Genomic DNA, 17,322 nt, shown 5'->3' with positions numbered 1-17,322 from the left:
TGGTGCGTAAGATCATTGAGACGATCGAAAGCAGTCGTTGATCGACTTAGTGGTCAATAAGATTGTTGTGGGAATTGAAGACTTCGCAAGACAGCGATGCAGCGATTTTTTTCTTTCAAGTTAGTAAGTCACATCCGTGCAGACTGTTTGTCGAAGATATTACGTTGCAGCAGTAGACAATAGTCGGAGGTGTTATATGTGACACACTACTCTAAGCACAAGTGTTTCCCAGGATCGGCTAGGGAATCGACGAATTAGTCTTTTCATTGCTGAGGCTGATAAGTTCAGCAAGGGAAGCTATTTGACTATTGAGAATCCGTTGGGATTTAGTCCCAGGATCAGTGTGATTAACCTTGGGAGGTTGGTATGAGATGATGGTATCATCAAAGACTCCGAGTTGAGTTATACCAGGCACTTACAACTGTCGAGTTTCGAGACGGTATAGGAAGCGTTTCCATATGTCTGTGTACTGTGGAATGTCCCAGTCGAGCATATTGGTGGGAGCTTGCCTTAGTTTTGATTTGTATACAGTGATTGCGAGTATGTATAACTATCGGGGGATGTCCATCGATGGAATTCATGGGTGAATAACCTATGATTGAGATGATGTTGATCATCAGAGGCTAGAAATGACGTAGCGTCATTATTGGTGAGTGATGATGTTTTCATCATAGCAGGGTGCTGAGGTATACTAAGAAACATGAACGGTGATTGGTATTAGACTGGATAATTCCCAGTGTTGCCCTTGGGAAGCTGTTTTGCTTCGGGGAGGCATGGGGAGGATAATCAGTCTATGAAATCATGTTAAGCAGTTATATTGCAGTATGACCCTGTGTCAATTAGATTCTCTTGAAAAGAATTAGAGATTTGTTGTGTCAGCACAGTGTTGGGATTAGTGTTTCCTAACTAGAGGTGTTGGGCATTGAGAACTTTTGGGGACCAGTGGATGGTTAGGATTGTTTAGTGATTCGAAGAATATCGTAAGCCAGTCAGGTTATGACTTGGTCTTAGTCAGTTTTAGATTTTACTTGGGATGATAATCTTGATCAAGTGGATTGTTGTATGCTTCGTGATCAGTAAGATCGTGATTGTGACGAAGGACGTATCAGTGTTGTGGTACGTTAGTGTCAAGCGAGGTTAATTGTCATCAAGTAATGCAGTGGTTTCCAGCTCGGAGAATGCTATTGTGATTTAGCATTTATGCAGCTTGCATATAATTCGACAAGAGTCTGAGTATGTCGGAAGCTATTTCGACTAGACACTCGAGCAAGTGTCTGTATTTACGTTCTCGAGGTGTTACCCTAGATTTCGAGGACGAAATCTTTTAAGGGGGGGAGAATGTAGTGACCCGTATCCGTGATTAACGATTAATGAGTAATTAATCATGTAATCATGTTTGGGTTAAGTAAAACATGATTAAGGAAATTCTAGGAGGATTAACGGAGCCCAAAAATGGATCCAGGACACTCGAAATCGGTTTAGAGGGTTCCAAGACTCGAGTGGGATCGGAAGCAACGATCTAGGATCGGAACGTCCGATCAAGAACGGAGCTTCCGATGGCTGTCGGTGACAGGTGTGTGGTTGCATGTGGACCGAATTGACACGTGGCGAACGGAGCGTCCGATCGAGGAACGGAGCTTCCGATCTGTCGGAACGGAACGTCCGATCGAGGAACGGAACTTCCGATCGATCTATAAATATAGGGTTCGAGCTCCTCATTTCTTGCCAATTCCGAATTCCTCTCCTTCGCCCTAGTAGCTCTATTTTGGGCTTTGGGTACTCTTATTTTAGAGTTGGAGTAGGAAATATATTTTAGTATAGTCAGACAGTGTCTGACATAGTAGCGGGGCAGTGCTCGTATAGCGGAGCAGTGCTCGAAGCTGTGGAGCTGCAACAGGGGTGTGCCCCTAGTTGCGGGATAGTCGCCATCAGTGGGCTGACAACGGACGCATGTATAGCTATGGTCTCCTTAAATTATTTAGGAGTATGCAATAGCTTAGTTAAGGCTTTTAGAGCTTATTGAATGATGCATGGATATTTGCATTGTAGAGTTGATGATAGGCTTGGAACCTAGAGTGGGACTGCTAGGATTTGCCTGTAGTGAGGTACGTAAGTATTGACTGAGATGGACAGCATGATATATATTATATGTGTTGCATGAGTATGTGCTATATGTTTTACCATGTTTTACGGCTTTAGCACATGCATATATTTTTACGGAGACTGCATCGGGATGATGTGAGTCATGACAGTTTCCATCAGTCGAGGCGATTCTTCCTGAGGATTTGTGTCTTGGGAATATACGAGTACCACGCGGAGTCGCTCTCTAGCCCGGTACTGTGTATTCCAGGCGCCCAGAGAAAGTGATTTAAACCCTGATTTTTAAAGTCACTTATGTGTTGCATATAATATATATATATATATCATTGCTTTCGTATTGAGCTTAGAGCTCACGTCCAGTGTTTCTGTATGTCAGGACACCCCATTTGACGGGGCAGTTGTAGGTGCATGGTTGGGCACCAGGAGCTTGGAGTAGCCAGTGACCAATGAAGACAGCAGGATTTACCTGTAGGTTTTGCCTTTAGGGTTATTTATTTCGATTGGGTTGTATAATCGAATTTATTTATCCGGTTGTATTCTGCCGGTCTGTTTTAATTTAAGTCTTCCGCAGCGATTTATTTAATGCATGTTTAATTATGCTCCTAAACTCTGATTAGGTAGTGGATCCGGGCTGGGTCGCTACATTAGGTATTCAATATAGACTTTTGCATACTCCATAAAAGTATAGTGGTATTCAAAATAGATTTTCATGGACTTTTAAAAAGTCAAGTTGTATTCAATCTCGACTTTTTTAAACTCTATAAAAGTTGAGTGGTATTGAAAAGTTTCATAGATTTTTAATGATTCTTATTAAAATCATTATGTGCAAATATTGAAGTATTAGGTACCATTAAAAAAAGTTCATAATTTTCTTTCCATTATACCAAAGATTTGATCAGACTTTTTTTTTTCTCAAACGTCGGTTCTTCTCTCCACGTCTAGGGTTCTTCTCTCCACTGCTTCTCGTCTTCTTCCTGGTAAAATTATTTCTTCTTCTTTTTATAAACGTTTTCTTTCATTTTCTTTACAAATAAAAATATTATGGGTTTTGATTTTTGAGTACATATGTTAGCATGATGCAAATACGGATTGATTTTTTTGGATGAAAGTGGTGTGCTTTTATTTTAAAATCTTCTACTGATCTACTTTTTTTTTTGAGTACTCTACTGATCTACTAATTTTTACATGGTTACGGTTTTGCTATTGTTTTTAAGAACTATAAGATTTGATTTTTTTATGCACGTTTATGTATAAGCATGTGTTGGTGGCCGGCCATATGGATGTGTAGGGTTTTGGTGTTTGAAATATATACTTTTGAAAGTATTTTTCAAAAAAAAAAAATATTCATTTGAGTGCAACGTGTACTGGTGCAAATTTTTTGATCAAATTTGTATACAAGAGCCATGTGAGTTCCAATTAAAGAGCCGTGATTCATTTTTTTATTATTTTTTTAAAAAAATAAAGTTGGTATGTGGAAATAAGTATCATGTACATTTCTTTCTCAAATACAAAAAAGTATGTTGTATATTTTATAGTCATATTATAGGTACAGTATGAGTTTAAGAAGTAATTATTAAAAAAATGTTGATTGATTGTTTTCAGTAAAAAAACTTACTGAATTTTGGCAAATTTTTTGTTTATAAGTTTTTTAATGGAGGGTTAGTTGTTTCGTGTGATACATATGAAATACATATTGGTGTCGGTGATGATCAAAACTCTAAAAGGTGTAGAGGTGTTGATAGGTACTTTTTTTTGTAATATATATTACTAAATTATTTATGTTTTTTTTACTTTTCAAAAGTTTATATATGTTATTCATTGATATACAAATATGATTTGATAGGTAAATTTTTTTTAGTGGATGGCGGATATCTAAATAGACGTCAATTTTTAGCTCATTTTCGAGGTGTACGTTATCATCTTCAAGAATTCACAGGACAAGGTCGTCATCCTGAAGATGCAAAAGAGTTGTTCAATCTTCGCCACGCTTCATTGAGAAACGTTATTGAGAGAATATTTGACATATTCAAATCGCGTTTCAAAATATTCAAGACAGCTCCTCCATTTATTAAATACAAGACTCAGACAGATCTTGTTTTGGCTTGTGTCGGGTTACATAATTTTCTTCGCAAGGAGTGTCGTTCCGATGAGTTTCCGATTGAAGCAGATAATGAAGCTCCATCATCTTCATCAGAAAAAATTCATGAAGACAACTTTGATCAATTACTTGATACTCAAGAACAACAACGAGCAAATGTTAATGCATGAAGGGATGCTATAGCCAATCAAATGTGGATCGACGTTGATCAAGTAGTCACTAATGATTAAAGGTTTTTTCATAAAAGATTACTACAATTTAAATATCATAATTTTTCCGTATTCTGATTGATCATTTATCTACAATTTTATACAATTATTTATCTAGTATATTATTGAGTCATTATTTATCTAGTATTGATTATTGATAAAAGTGTAATTATATATGCGTGAAAAAAATATTACTCATTAACTATATATTTGGAATTGACATGACAAAAAAATCATGAATTTAAATAAGTGGTTGACTAATTGTTTTTGAAAAACAATAAAAATAATTTATAAACATAAAAATTTATGATAAAAAATTTACATGACAATGTTAGGATAAAAAAATCAAGAAGAATTTACGAATAAAGTTTACAAAACTGTACAAAAAAAAAATCAACAATAGTCTATAAAAGTCATTAAAAGTCCATGAACTCCACAAAATTCTATGACAAAATTCTTTAAAAAAGTCAACAAGAGTCTATAAAAGTCATTAAAATTCCATGAACTCCACAAAAGTCCATGACTTTGAAAAAGTCCATAAAAGTCTTTAAAAGTCTAATTTGAATACACCCACCTAAAAGTATTCAATCTAGACTTTTATATACTCCATAAAAGTTTACTGGTATTCAAGAAGAACATTTATAGAGTTTTAAAAAGTCATGTGGTATTTAAACTTGACTTTTAAAAACTCTATAAAAGTCTAGAGGTATTCAAATTATCAATAGACTTTAAAAACTACATGAATTTCTATTAAGTACAAGAATTAAAGTCTAAAGTACAACAATAAAATGTCAAAAATTATCTTCGGTCCAACCTAAAAAATTGGATGAACATTAATGTCTCAAACTCACACACTAAATTTACAAAAAAATAAAAATTATTTACATCATTAATTTATTTTTGAATTCTGATAAAAAACTGCACGACATACATACTTTCATTTCCATTAAAAATAGTTTTTATACAAGCACTACTCTCATGTGTACTAGTTCTATTAAAAATAGTCTCTATACAATTTTTTTTAATTCAAATTTACAAAAAATAAACATTATTTACATCATTCATTTATTTTTGAATTCTAATAAAAAAAACTGCATGACATTTAAATCATATTTCATAATTTTCAAATAAAAGCTTATTATACTGCACAAAAAATGATAATATTTTATTGACCTATAAATTGAATGTATTAACTCGTATCCGAAATTAATAATTAATGGGTAATTAATCATGTGATCATGTTTAGACTAAGTAAAAAAAATGATTAAGGAAATTTAAGATTGATTAACAAAGTTCGGAAATGGATCCAGAACGACCGGAAATGGGCCGGTAGGGTTCCGGGCCCGGCTGAGATCAGACGCTTGCTTACGCCTGCGAGGTGACATCGAACGATCCGGTGGGGAGATCGGACGCTCGTACGCATGGAAATGTGGTTGGTTGCATGTGTTGTGTCTACCGCGTGGAAGAGATTGGGCGCTCCGATCCCGCGATCGGACGGTCCGATCTCGCCCTATAAATATGGGGTCGAGGGGAGCATTTTTTTGCTCATTTCCAATTCCTTTCTCTCTCCCATCGTAGCTCATTTTAGGGTCTTTGAGGGCTTTTATTTAAGAGTAGGAATTGGCGGTCAGTGTCCGGAGCAGTAGCGGAGCTATTGCGGAGTGGTGTTCAAGTTGTGAAACAATCGCCATCAGTGGGCTGACGACGGACGCATGTATGGTCCGATTTCCATAAAATCAATAGGGAGTATCTATCAGCTTAGTTAAGACTTTTAGAGCATATTTAGTGATGCATTAGTAATTTGCATTGTAGAGCTGATGGTAGGCTTAGAACCTAGAGTGGGACTGCTAGGAACTGTCTTAGAAAGGTACGTAAGTACTGATTGAGATGACCAACATGATATATATTATATGTGTTGCATGAGTACGTGTTAGGTGTTTTATATGTTTTACTGCTTTAGCACATGCATCTTTCTTATAATGGACTTCATCTCGTGAGATGTGAGTCATTGACAGTTTTCATAGGGAGCTTGTAACTCATCATGGACTCGAGACCGGCATTGTTAGTTTTCATGTGAGCCGAATATCCTGTTTTGGATTCGAGTCAGGTCCTGGGGAGACTCAGCCCCTGGTTTTGCTATCACCAGGAGCGACCACGATGGTGGAGTAGACGTTATAGTTGATAGGAGAATATAGGAGCGGCATTGCGGACTAGCTATCCGGCACAACCCTTGTATATTCCTGACGCCTCTGAGTATACTTTTTTACCTTGGTTTTAAATACATTATGTGTTGCATATATTATATATATTATTGCTTATTTACTGAGCATAGTAGCTCACGTCCAGTATTTTCTATATGTCTGGACACCCTATTCGACGGGGCAGGTGCAGGTACAAGAGGTATATCCAGTCACTTGGAGAAGCCAGTGACCAGTGAAGTCAGCAGGATTAGCTGTAGGTTTTATTTGTCCATAGACTTAATTATTCGATTGAGTTGTATATTGATTTATTTAACCGGTTGTATTCTGTCGGCCAGCTTTTATTTAAGTCTTCTGCAGCGACTTATTTTAAATGCATGATTAATTATGCTCTAACTCTGATTAGGTAGTTGATCCGGTTTGAGTCGCTACATTGAAAATAACCATAATTATTTTTTAATTAGTAATTCAATATTATATAAAATTTAATATTTTTAAGTCTTCCGCAACGATTTAGTTAACATGTCGCTTAGTGAATAAAAAAATTATAAATATAATTATATGAAATTAAATATATTAAAATTTTATAGAGTTACATTAATTGTTTAACATCAATAAATATTTATCAATTTTTGTAAAGCAAACTGTTAAGTAAAAATTATTTATCTTGATAGATAAAAATATTTTAAAGAAATATAATTATTTTAAATAAATATAAATAGATGTTATTGACACTCAACTACTAATCCAAAAGAAATAAATTTACATAAATTAAAAAATTTATGGGTTCTAAAAAAAATTGACAAATGTCTATAAGAGTTATGAAAAACAAATCTGCAAGATTCTGTGAACATCTTTATAAATCTGTCAGATTCTACAAAAATCAGTAAAAATCTATTAACTCCACAAACGTCTGTCATTTAAGAAAAGTCAATAAATTTCTGCAACGAATACACCCCTAATTATATGTGGTGAAGTGTTGTTAACATTTTTCTTATAAAATATAGAATTAACTTATTAAACGACAGTTTCACAATCGTACCAAAAGTTAGTTAATACGAGAGGCCGATGAAGCCTTAGTTCAATGATTAAGGTTGATGTCCTGAGATTAGTTGGTCTCGATTTCGATTCCCGCTAGCTGTGATTAGTTTTTATAAATTATTTATTTAGATGGATTTAGAAGTTTTCTATGTAATTTTTCCGCTCGAGATAAGTATGTCTCGAGTTCATGCTCAAGTATCGCCTGTAGTGCGAACAATTATTTCATATTTTTGTAATCTAGATTAAGATTGTACTTGTACTCTACAAAAAAAATTAATACGATTTAAATTGATTTTATAGTATTTATATTTTCATCATGTACAAGTAAAATCAACATTATACACTTTCAAATTACTTCTAAATTTTAATTAAATTAAGTATAAATTAAATTCAAATCTAGGTTAAACTTTTTTTTTTTAAGCCCAAAAGTTTCGCGATTGCAAACACTCCTTAAATTAAATATCATTTACCTAATAATGTGGTGCGTATATGGTCATTAGTGATTCATTGTGGAAATGTGACAAGGATTATTCGTTAAGCATATATTTTGGGTGCGACAAGGTGGACTATATATGACATAGTATTATAGAATATGATGATAAGGATATTTCCTGTCCCCATGGAAGTTTAATGTGGTGATGAACACGCATTATTTGCCAATAAAAATGGGTGTTAGTCTCCATCAATATGTGTTGTGGTTTTGTATTAAGCATGCATGATGGAGACTAATTTTTGTCCAATTTAAATATCGGGATTATTAGATGAACGCGTGAGTCAAAAATAGAAAAATGATGGAGAAGGGTTTATGAGATGAGAACATTTGCATATTGCTTGAAATTTTATCATGTTTACATCGTAGAAGTTCATGGTAATTCGTGATTAATAATAAGAATAATAATAAATATCAAGCCCTTAAGGGGGTGTCTAAGTTGGTGGAGTAGTTTGCAGGCTATTGCGTTAGTACGAGGGGTTTACTCAGTGCGCACCGAAGATAGTGGCTGCGGGTTCCCACGTCACAAAAAAAAATTAAATAAATATCAATAATGTCGTTAACGTATGTAAATCCGTCTGTCAATCACTCCCTAAAACACTTTATAACTTATTTATAAATCCCTACATAAATAAAACTTACTTTCAACTCCCTGGAGAGAGAAACTTTTGTTTTTAAATATCAATTTTACCCTTATCTCTTAAAAAAAAAAGAGAGAATGGATAATAAAAACAAAACTAATCCAAATAGTATATATATAAAAATTCAAATTAAAATCAAAGAACATAAACCATATCATATACATGCTTATGTTGATACATAAGCAAGTATGTGTTTAGGAAGCAAGCATATACTTCCAAATCATTATTGGAAGAAATATGATAAAGGATTAAAAGTTCGAATAGGAGATGGATCAATAATCATGCTTAATACAGTAGCAGAAAAATTAAAAATAGAAATAGAAGAAACAAAATTTGTAATACCCATTATATATCAAATAGAATCAGGAATAGACATTATAATAGGAAATAACTTTTTAAGAGAATATCTTCCCTTTACACAATTTGAAGATCACATAACTTTAAACAAAGGATCATCAATGATTTACATTCCCAAAATACGAACAGCATTTCGCGTAGGAAATGAAAGATTTACAAAGAATTTTCATAAACGAAATACAAATCCAATAGAACTAAAAATAGAAAATATTTTAACGATTAATCCTGAAAAAGAAATCATGAGAAAATTTCATGATATATGTTCTGAAAATCCTCAGGACAAAATTAAGAAAAGAAAACAATTCATTGCTTCAATAAAACTCAAAGACCCTAATATCACAATCCGTGAAGCACCAAGAAGATGTAACATGGATGATGCAAAAAATATTTGAAAAAAAGTTCAAGAATTATTAAAACTTAAGATAATCATCCCTAGTAAAAGTCCACACTCTTCACCAGCCTTTTATGTCAGTAAGAAAGATACTGATAAGAAAAGAATGGTAATTGATTATCGAAAGATGAATAAAACAACAATTATGGATGGATATTATATCCCAAATAAGAATGATTTACTATCTTATATAGGAGAAATGAAATATTTTTCCAGTTTAGATTGTAAATCAGGATTCTGGCAAATTCAACTAGAACCACAAACACAATTACTTACAACATTCAGTTTTCCAAAAGGACAGTATCAATGGACTGTATTACCTTTCGGACTTAAACAAGCACCAGGTATCTTTCAAAGATATATGGATGAATCTTTTAAATCATATATAGATTTTTGTTGCGTTTATATAGATGACATATTAATTTATTCAAAAACACTAGATCAACATTATAAAGATCTCATGACAGTTTTAGATATTTGTCATAAAGATGGAATTATACTTTCTGAAAATAAAGAACAATTATTCAAAATAAAAATAAATTATTTAGGATTACAAATAGAAGATGGAAAACATTGTTTACAACCGCATATACTTAAGAAAATTCATGATTTTCCTAGTGAAATCAAGGATAAAGATCAATTAAGAAGATTTTTAGGATTATTAACTTATTCTGGAAATTACATTAAGAAACTTGCAGAAATCAGAAAACCTCTTCAGGTAAAACTTAAACAGGACTATAAGTGGAAATGGTCGAAAGAAGATACTAATTACATAGACACTATTAAAAAGAAAATAATTAGTAATCTTCCAGAATTATATTTTTCTTCAAATAAAGATATAATAATAATTGAAACAGACGCTTCAGATGAATACTGGGGAGCATGTTTAAAAGCTTATACTGGAGAAAAAAATTTAGAAGAACTTACTAAAACAGCTACTAGAAATAATTAAGAATTATGCAACTATACATCAAGAACTTTTCAAGGTGCACAATTAAATTATCATTCGAATGAAAAAGAATTATTAGCTTTAATATTCACAATTAGAACTTATTAAATTTATCTTATTTCTAAATCGTTTTTAGTAAGAACATATAATATGAATTTAACATATTTCAAAACAAGGAAAATATTAAGAAATTCAGGGAGAAATGCGGCAAGGCTAATTAGATGGCAATTGGAATTGAACCATTATCAGTTCGATATCCAACATGTCAAAGAAACGGATAATTCATTACCCGACGCATTAACCAGAGAACTTCATCCAAACTATACTATCCGTAGTAACGGAATAATAAAGGAGATCCTAAGTGATCCAAAAAAATGACTGTGAGTCATCCGAACATGCCTCAGAAAGCATGAGGAATATAAATTGATGAAATGAGATTTATATTCAGAAACATGAATTATTTTATGACTTTCAGTCATCCGAACATGCCTAAAAAAGCATGAGGAATATAAATTGATGAAATGAGATTTATATTCAAAAACATAAATTACTCTTTGAGTAAAATAATCAATTTAAGATTGATTCAATTCTTGCAAAAGAATTTATAAATGCAATGATACACATAATAAAACTATCTGAATTACTCACGAAAAGAGTTATTTTACTAACCATTATATATATAAATATGTTTTCTTGTGCAGAGTATAATCAAGATGGAGCAACTAAGTCAATTAAAAGAACAATTGATTGAATTGCAGGAAGAAATTCAAATTCTTCAACTAAAAGAAAGGAATTTGAGTAAAAAAATTCAAAGGACAGAAGAAAAGATGATAACTTCATCATCATCATCCTCACCAAGAACACCAATCAAAATGGCAACTCCATTTTACAAAATAATGGAGATAAAAGAGAAACAGTCAGTGGTCACAACCAACACTAACAAAGAAAAAGAAAAGAAAAAAGAACCGGTGGACACAGCCAGCACCGAGAAAAATAAAAAAGAAGAAAGGACGTTTAAAAGTGCCTTTGAAAAGAAAGAAAGAAAGATGGTCAATCTGCGACCACAAAAACCAATTTTTGAGAAAATAAATTTTTCAGAAAAACTCAAGACTGAATTCTTTGAAACACTAAACTATTTGAGAATAGCCAAACCATCTGCAGAATCTTGGCTACAAACTTGTGACACACAGAGCATATCAAGAGCAAGAACACTGCAAGGTGCTCTAGCGCATGAAGTCGCAAGATTCTTTTCAAATGGATTATTAAGTGGATTGGAAGTCAGTCCCAACAATCAAGAAATAGAACTATTTTCATATCAGTTGAGAAATAGTATCATCCGGTTCAAGAAAGCAGTCTTTAAGGACGATCCGGTATTAACATTGAGTATTCACTCAACCCTTCCAGATTGGTATGATAACAAATTCTATCAACCAATGGTATATATTCAATGTCGAAAACAAAAAGACAAGTTCTTATTCAAAGGATCAAATGAAGAGAAAGCGGTAATGGATATCTCAACACTTCCTGAGATAAGAATAAAGACATTAATTGATATGATCTCAAAGACAGGAAAGATTGATGGAAACTCAAAGGTTAAAATAAATTTTGCAGCCAGTAAAATTTTATTAACCACTGGACACAAGAAGACAATCCAAAAGAAAGAACAAGCCATGTTAGCTCAATTCGAAGCTCCAATCTATGAAGCAAGAGTTGACATGACCCGAGAAACCCAACAAATGTTATGTCAAAAACTAAGAACAATGATATCCACTCACAAATGTGGACATTGCCAACCCATTCAGACAGAAGAAGCAAATGTCAAAGAGGACAAACCAGCTGTCAAAGAAGACAAACCAATAAAGAAATGGTCCGAATGCACCAGTGATTCAGAGAGTGACACAATGTAAAAACAAATGAAATCGTGGACCACACCACATGTTAAAGGCATCCACTCAGATGTAAAATGAGATGTTTCCATTATGTAGTGTCGGGTGGTCCCCCTCTTTTCTTTTATTTTTAATTATGTATGCGTTTCTCCACGCCTATAAAAGGAGATGTTTTGTGCTGTAAAGAAGTAAGTGAAGTTTGAGTATCTCTCTCTTCTTAAAGTTTCTTACAATCTGGTTCATACAAGACGTATGAAAACTATCAGAAACTAAGAAACATAAAATCAGAAACAAAATAAGCCTTATGGCTAATAACTAAACAAGCAGGGCGTAAGGAGGATAAGGTTGGAAACCAATCATTGAATATTCATGGTTAAGAGTAAACCTGGAGATCCATAGAGCAAGTACCAGTTGATCAAGTGATCGTTAAGGAAAAGCAAGGATTTGGCCTCTGCTCAAAACCAAGATTCATTCAAACGAGGTAACCTTCCTAAACCTCCTGCAGCCCTTAATTCAAAGAAATAATCAAAATACATTAATCATGTCATCATCATTTATAAGAAATGGAAGATTAATAATAAAAAACTGGTTCGAAATAGAAGATGATCATGAATATGATACATTTCGTGAATATCGTTTAAATACTTCAGATTTAACCATATTTGAATCAATTTATCAACTAAAATTTGTATTAATAATCCATGAATGGAACCAAACTAATATGAAAACATTTATCTGTTATAAATGAATCAGATCTGAAAATCCATGAATCAGATCTGTAAATCCATGAATAAGAAAATTCATAAGAATTTGAAGAATTCCGCAACCTGGTATCAGAGCTTAAATAAAGAAAATTATTAATGTCTGGATTAACTTTAGATATTGAGATTAAAAATTTATTTGATAAAATAATCTTACTAAAAGATTTACGTCAAATAGATCAATTATGAAATAAAATAAAAGATCTCCAAACCTTTTATTTCAAAAATCATAAAAAAAGAACATTTTTCAAGCAACTGGAAAATGATAATTCAAATTTCTGAAAACGATAAAATTGAAGACATAACAATATGTTATGAATAAGAACAAATTTTGTTATCGAAATCCGATCAACAAAAACAAAATAATAAAAGTAACAATTTTTACTAAATGGAAAATGTATGAAAATACAAAAATGAATATCTTTAATTTATATTCTCAAAATATAAATTTTGATATAGAAAATTGTGAAAACAATTTGAAACATCTTAAAAATTGTCAATCTTCAATTGATAGTTTCGAAGATTTTCAGAATTTATTAGAACAGATAGATTCGACAAAAAGGCTTTTAATAGCCTTAAGAAAATTAAGAATTTCTATCATCTGTTAAAATGACAGAAGTAACAATTCCAAATCAAAACAACCTGGTCGATGAATCTGAAGAATCTGAAAAAAAACCAAGATTATAATTTGAATATTATATTCAATCAAAGCAAGTTTGCTGAAATACAGAAAACAGGGTTTTCTAATTCAAAAACAAATCTAATAGACCAACCAGGAATACTAAGTAAGATTTCAAATTTTATTAATCCCAGGAAAAATTTAATTTATTATTCGATTCGTACAAAAGAACGATCTTGTAAAATAAATAACGAATCAAGGTCTAATACTCTGAAGTTATTAACAACTCAAGATATTAATACCATCATGGTAAAAGCCAGTGAAAAAGAACGATCTGAACTGAAATATGTTCATATCGGAGGAATTGAAATAATAATATCAGCTCACTACCGAGAAGGAATAGATACACCAATTGAAATAACAGTTCGTGACAAAAGAATACGTAATTTCGAGGATTCTATCCTTGGAAAAATTGAAGGAAATTTATGTTACAAAAAGATAAAATTTTGTATTTATCCATAATACAATATATCTCTTTTTGATAAAAACATAAATGACGTTTTAACATTAGATTATTACTTTTATAGAAATAATCTTATGTTAACAGGAAACCATCCGATCAATATAAACTATGTTGTCGGTTTAGCAATAAGTAATAATTCTCAAACAGGAATAATTTCAACAAAACCAACTATTTCTGTTGAAAGAATGTTTGAAAATATTATAAGAATTGAACACCCTCGAAAAGCATTTATTGAAGAAATAAATCCCTATAAAATATGGAGTTCAGATGACCTCCAAATCACAAAACAGTCTGTACCAAGAAGATCATTATCATTTGCTAGAAATGATGAAGATATTCTTGATAAGATTGGAACCATGAATCAAAATATTCTTAAAATTAAACAAGCTATTGTTAATGAGTCAACCTCATCGCAATGACGTTCTTAATAAAATTAGAAAAAGATCTAGGAGATTTAGAAAATAATATTAATAAGATCAATCTATCAATACAAGAATTAGAGAAGAATTTCAAAGAATATATTGATTTAGCAACGACTAGATTAATAATTGAACAAGAAAGACATAGTAATGAAATATTAAACTATCTTAAGGAAGTTCTTCCAATAGATAAAGGAAAAAGAAAAATGGAAGAAGAACCACCATTCAAAATTGAATCATGGTATAAAAATCCCCTTAGTTATGGCAAACATAAGTATGGAGATGTTTAGTGAAACCGACTCATCTGATTTTGAACAAATAGGAGTAAATACAGAAGAATTATATCATTCAGAATTATATCATTCACATCAGGACTCAGAACAATACAGAGATATGGATATTTCAGAATCAGAATCTGAAGATGATTCTAGACCACGATTAAATCTACGAACGAATGTAGAAGGTAGTGGTGGAAGAGATGATGAAGAATTTAAATATAACAGAGACCAATATTCTGGATCTTATAAAGATGTTAGAGATATTATTAGAGAATCAAAAACATCAGGATTTGTGAAACAAAATATCTTAGATTTAGGATGTTCAACAGCCAAAGAAAGAAAATCAAAAATAGATCATTGGGCAAATGAACTATCAGTACAAATTCAATTAACACCATTATTAGACAAAAGTGAGAATATTCAAGTTTTAACTCATGGGATGATAAAAATGACACTGGTAGGAGCAGTAAGAACTTGGGCTGAAAACCTAGTAATTACTAATCTACCACAAGGAATGACAGGACATCGATATTTCGAACTATTTGTTGATGCCTTGTACCAAGAATTTTTAGGAGTTTCTAATAATGATGCTAATTTGGTAGCTAAGAATATAGAACAAAATAGAGCAATCTTTATATTAGATAATATTAAATTATGCAATTTATGTTACTTAGAAGAATTTATTTGTGATTATGAAACAAACTATTATCAATTAATAGATGCTGATAAAAAGGAACATTATAAACTAAGCATCTTTAATAAGATACCTAATATACCTATACACAGTAAAGATAAATTCTTAACTAGTCCTTATGCTAAAACTTTAGGAGGAGCTATTAAATTCATCAAAGACATAATAACAAAGAAATGTCATGAAGTAACACTAAATAAAAGAATCTTTAAATCCTACAAACAAAACAATAAACTTTGTTGTGACAAAATAGAATTCACAGTAAAAGAATATGGTTGTAAAACAAACGTGTCACACAAATATTTAAAACGACAGAAACAGAATAAATTTAATAAACCTTATAAATCTTTTAATAAGAAATTTATTCCCTATAAGAAAAAGAAATTTAAAAAGAATTTCTTCAGAAAACCTTATAAAAGAAAATTTTATAAAAAGTTTGATAACAAAAAACCACCTTGCCCAAAGGGTAAAGGAAAGAATTACACATGTTGGTTGTGCAACGAAGAAGAACATTATGCGAATGAATGTCCAAAACGAAACGAAAAGAAAAATAAAATTAAACTTCTTGAAGAAATATATACTATTGGATTCTATCCCGTAGAAACAATTGAATTTTCATCCGATGATGAAAATATTTATTATCTTGATGAATCAAATGAATCAGATTTTGAATCCGATTCCACATTTGATAATTCAAAAAATAATAATGATTAAAATAACGACAAGGGCATTTTCGAAAAAACAAATATAGGGAGTAAATTGAAAGTTATGTTTGATTTAGGGAGTTATCTACAAGTTGCCCATAATATATTGCATAACTTAACGCTGTCTTTGGGGTTATAATATAATTTTGAACTTGCTTAAAATAACGTCTAATAAAACGTATTAAGTTATTTGCATGATGAATCATTCTTTTTAAATTAGTGAAATTAATATATATTTTGATTATGTAATGTCAAAAATTTTATGGTAATTGCTCTTTAATTAGACAAATGACCTCTTTTTTTCATTAATGATAATGTTTTTGAGATGTTTCGTTTTTAGTATTACTATTTATATTGAAATATTTTAAAAATATAAATATGTTACATTTATATTATTCATAATATTCGTGCCTCAACAGTTAGTGTTTATAATAATTATCTGATCATGCCAATTTTGTTTCCTCAAAATATCCTTGCGTTTGTTTTGATTTTGGATCTGATGTTATGTCCAGTGACATCGTTAGATTAAGGACGAATTCCAGAATTAAAGTTAGGGTGAGCTTAAATTTAATGTGATAAATTATATATTATTACAAAAAACGTAATATATATATATATATATATATATATATATATATATATAACAAAAAAATCATTACATTATACTATTAAAAAATATAAAATTTATTTTTGAGCCCATATATGTTTGTCTCTTTGCAATTTTGATCATTTATGTTGTCATATATCAATTTTTGCCTGCCAGCTTTGTTTTTTTATAATTTTAGTCTTTTTTTCGACTTTACAATAATTACATGAAAATAATGCAGTGTTGATCTGTATAATGTCACACCAGCACTCTGCACTTTCCATAAAAAGAGACTAATTGCCAAAAATTAAAAAGTTGGAAAAAAAAGTGAAATTTGATAACATGAGGTGTGCTGGGCTTCGGGTGTGGAAAACTTGAGTT

Source organism: Henckelia pumila, chromosome 1 (assembly GCF_033568475.1).
Source record: "Henckelia pumila isolate YLH828 chromosome 1, ASM3356847v2, whole genome shotgun sequence".
Lineage (NCBI taxonomy): Eukaryota > Viridiplantae > Streptophyta > Magnoliopsida > Lamiales > Gesneriaceae > Henckelia > Henckelia pumila.
Note: the sequence above shows the minus strand (reverse complement) of the source record.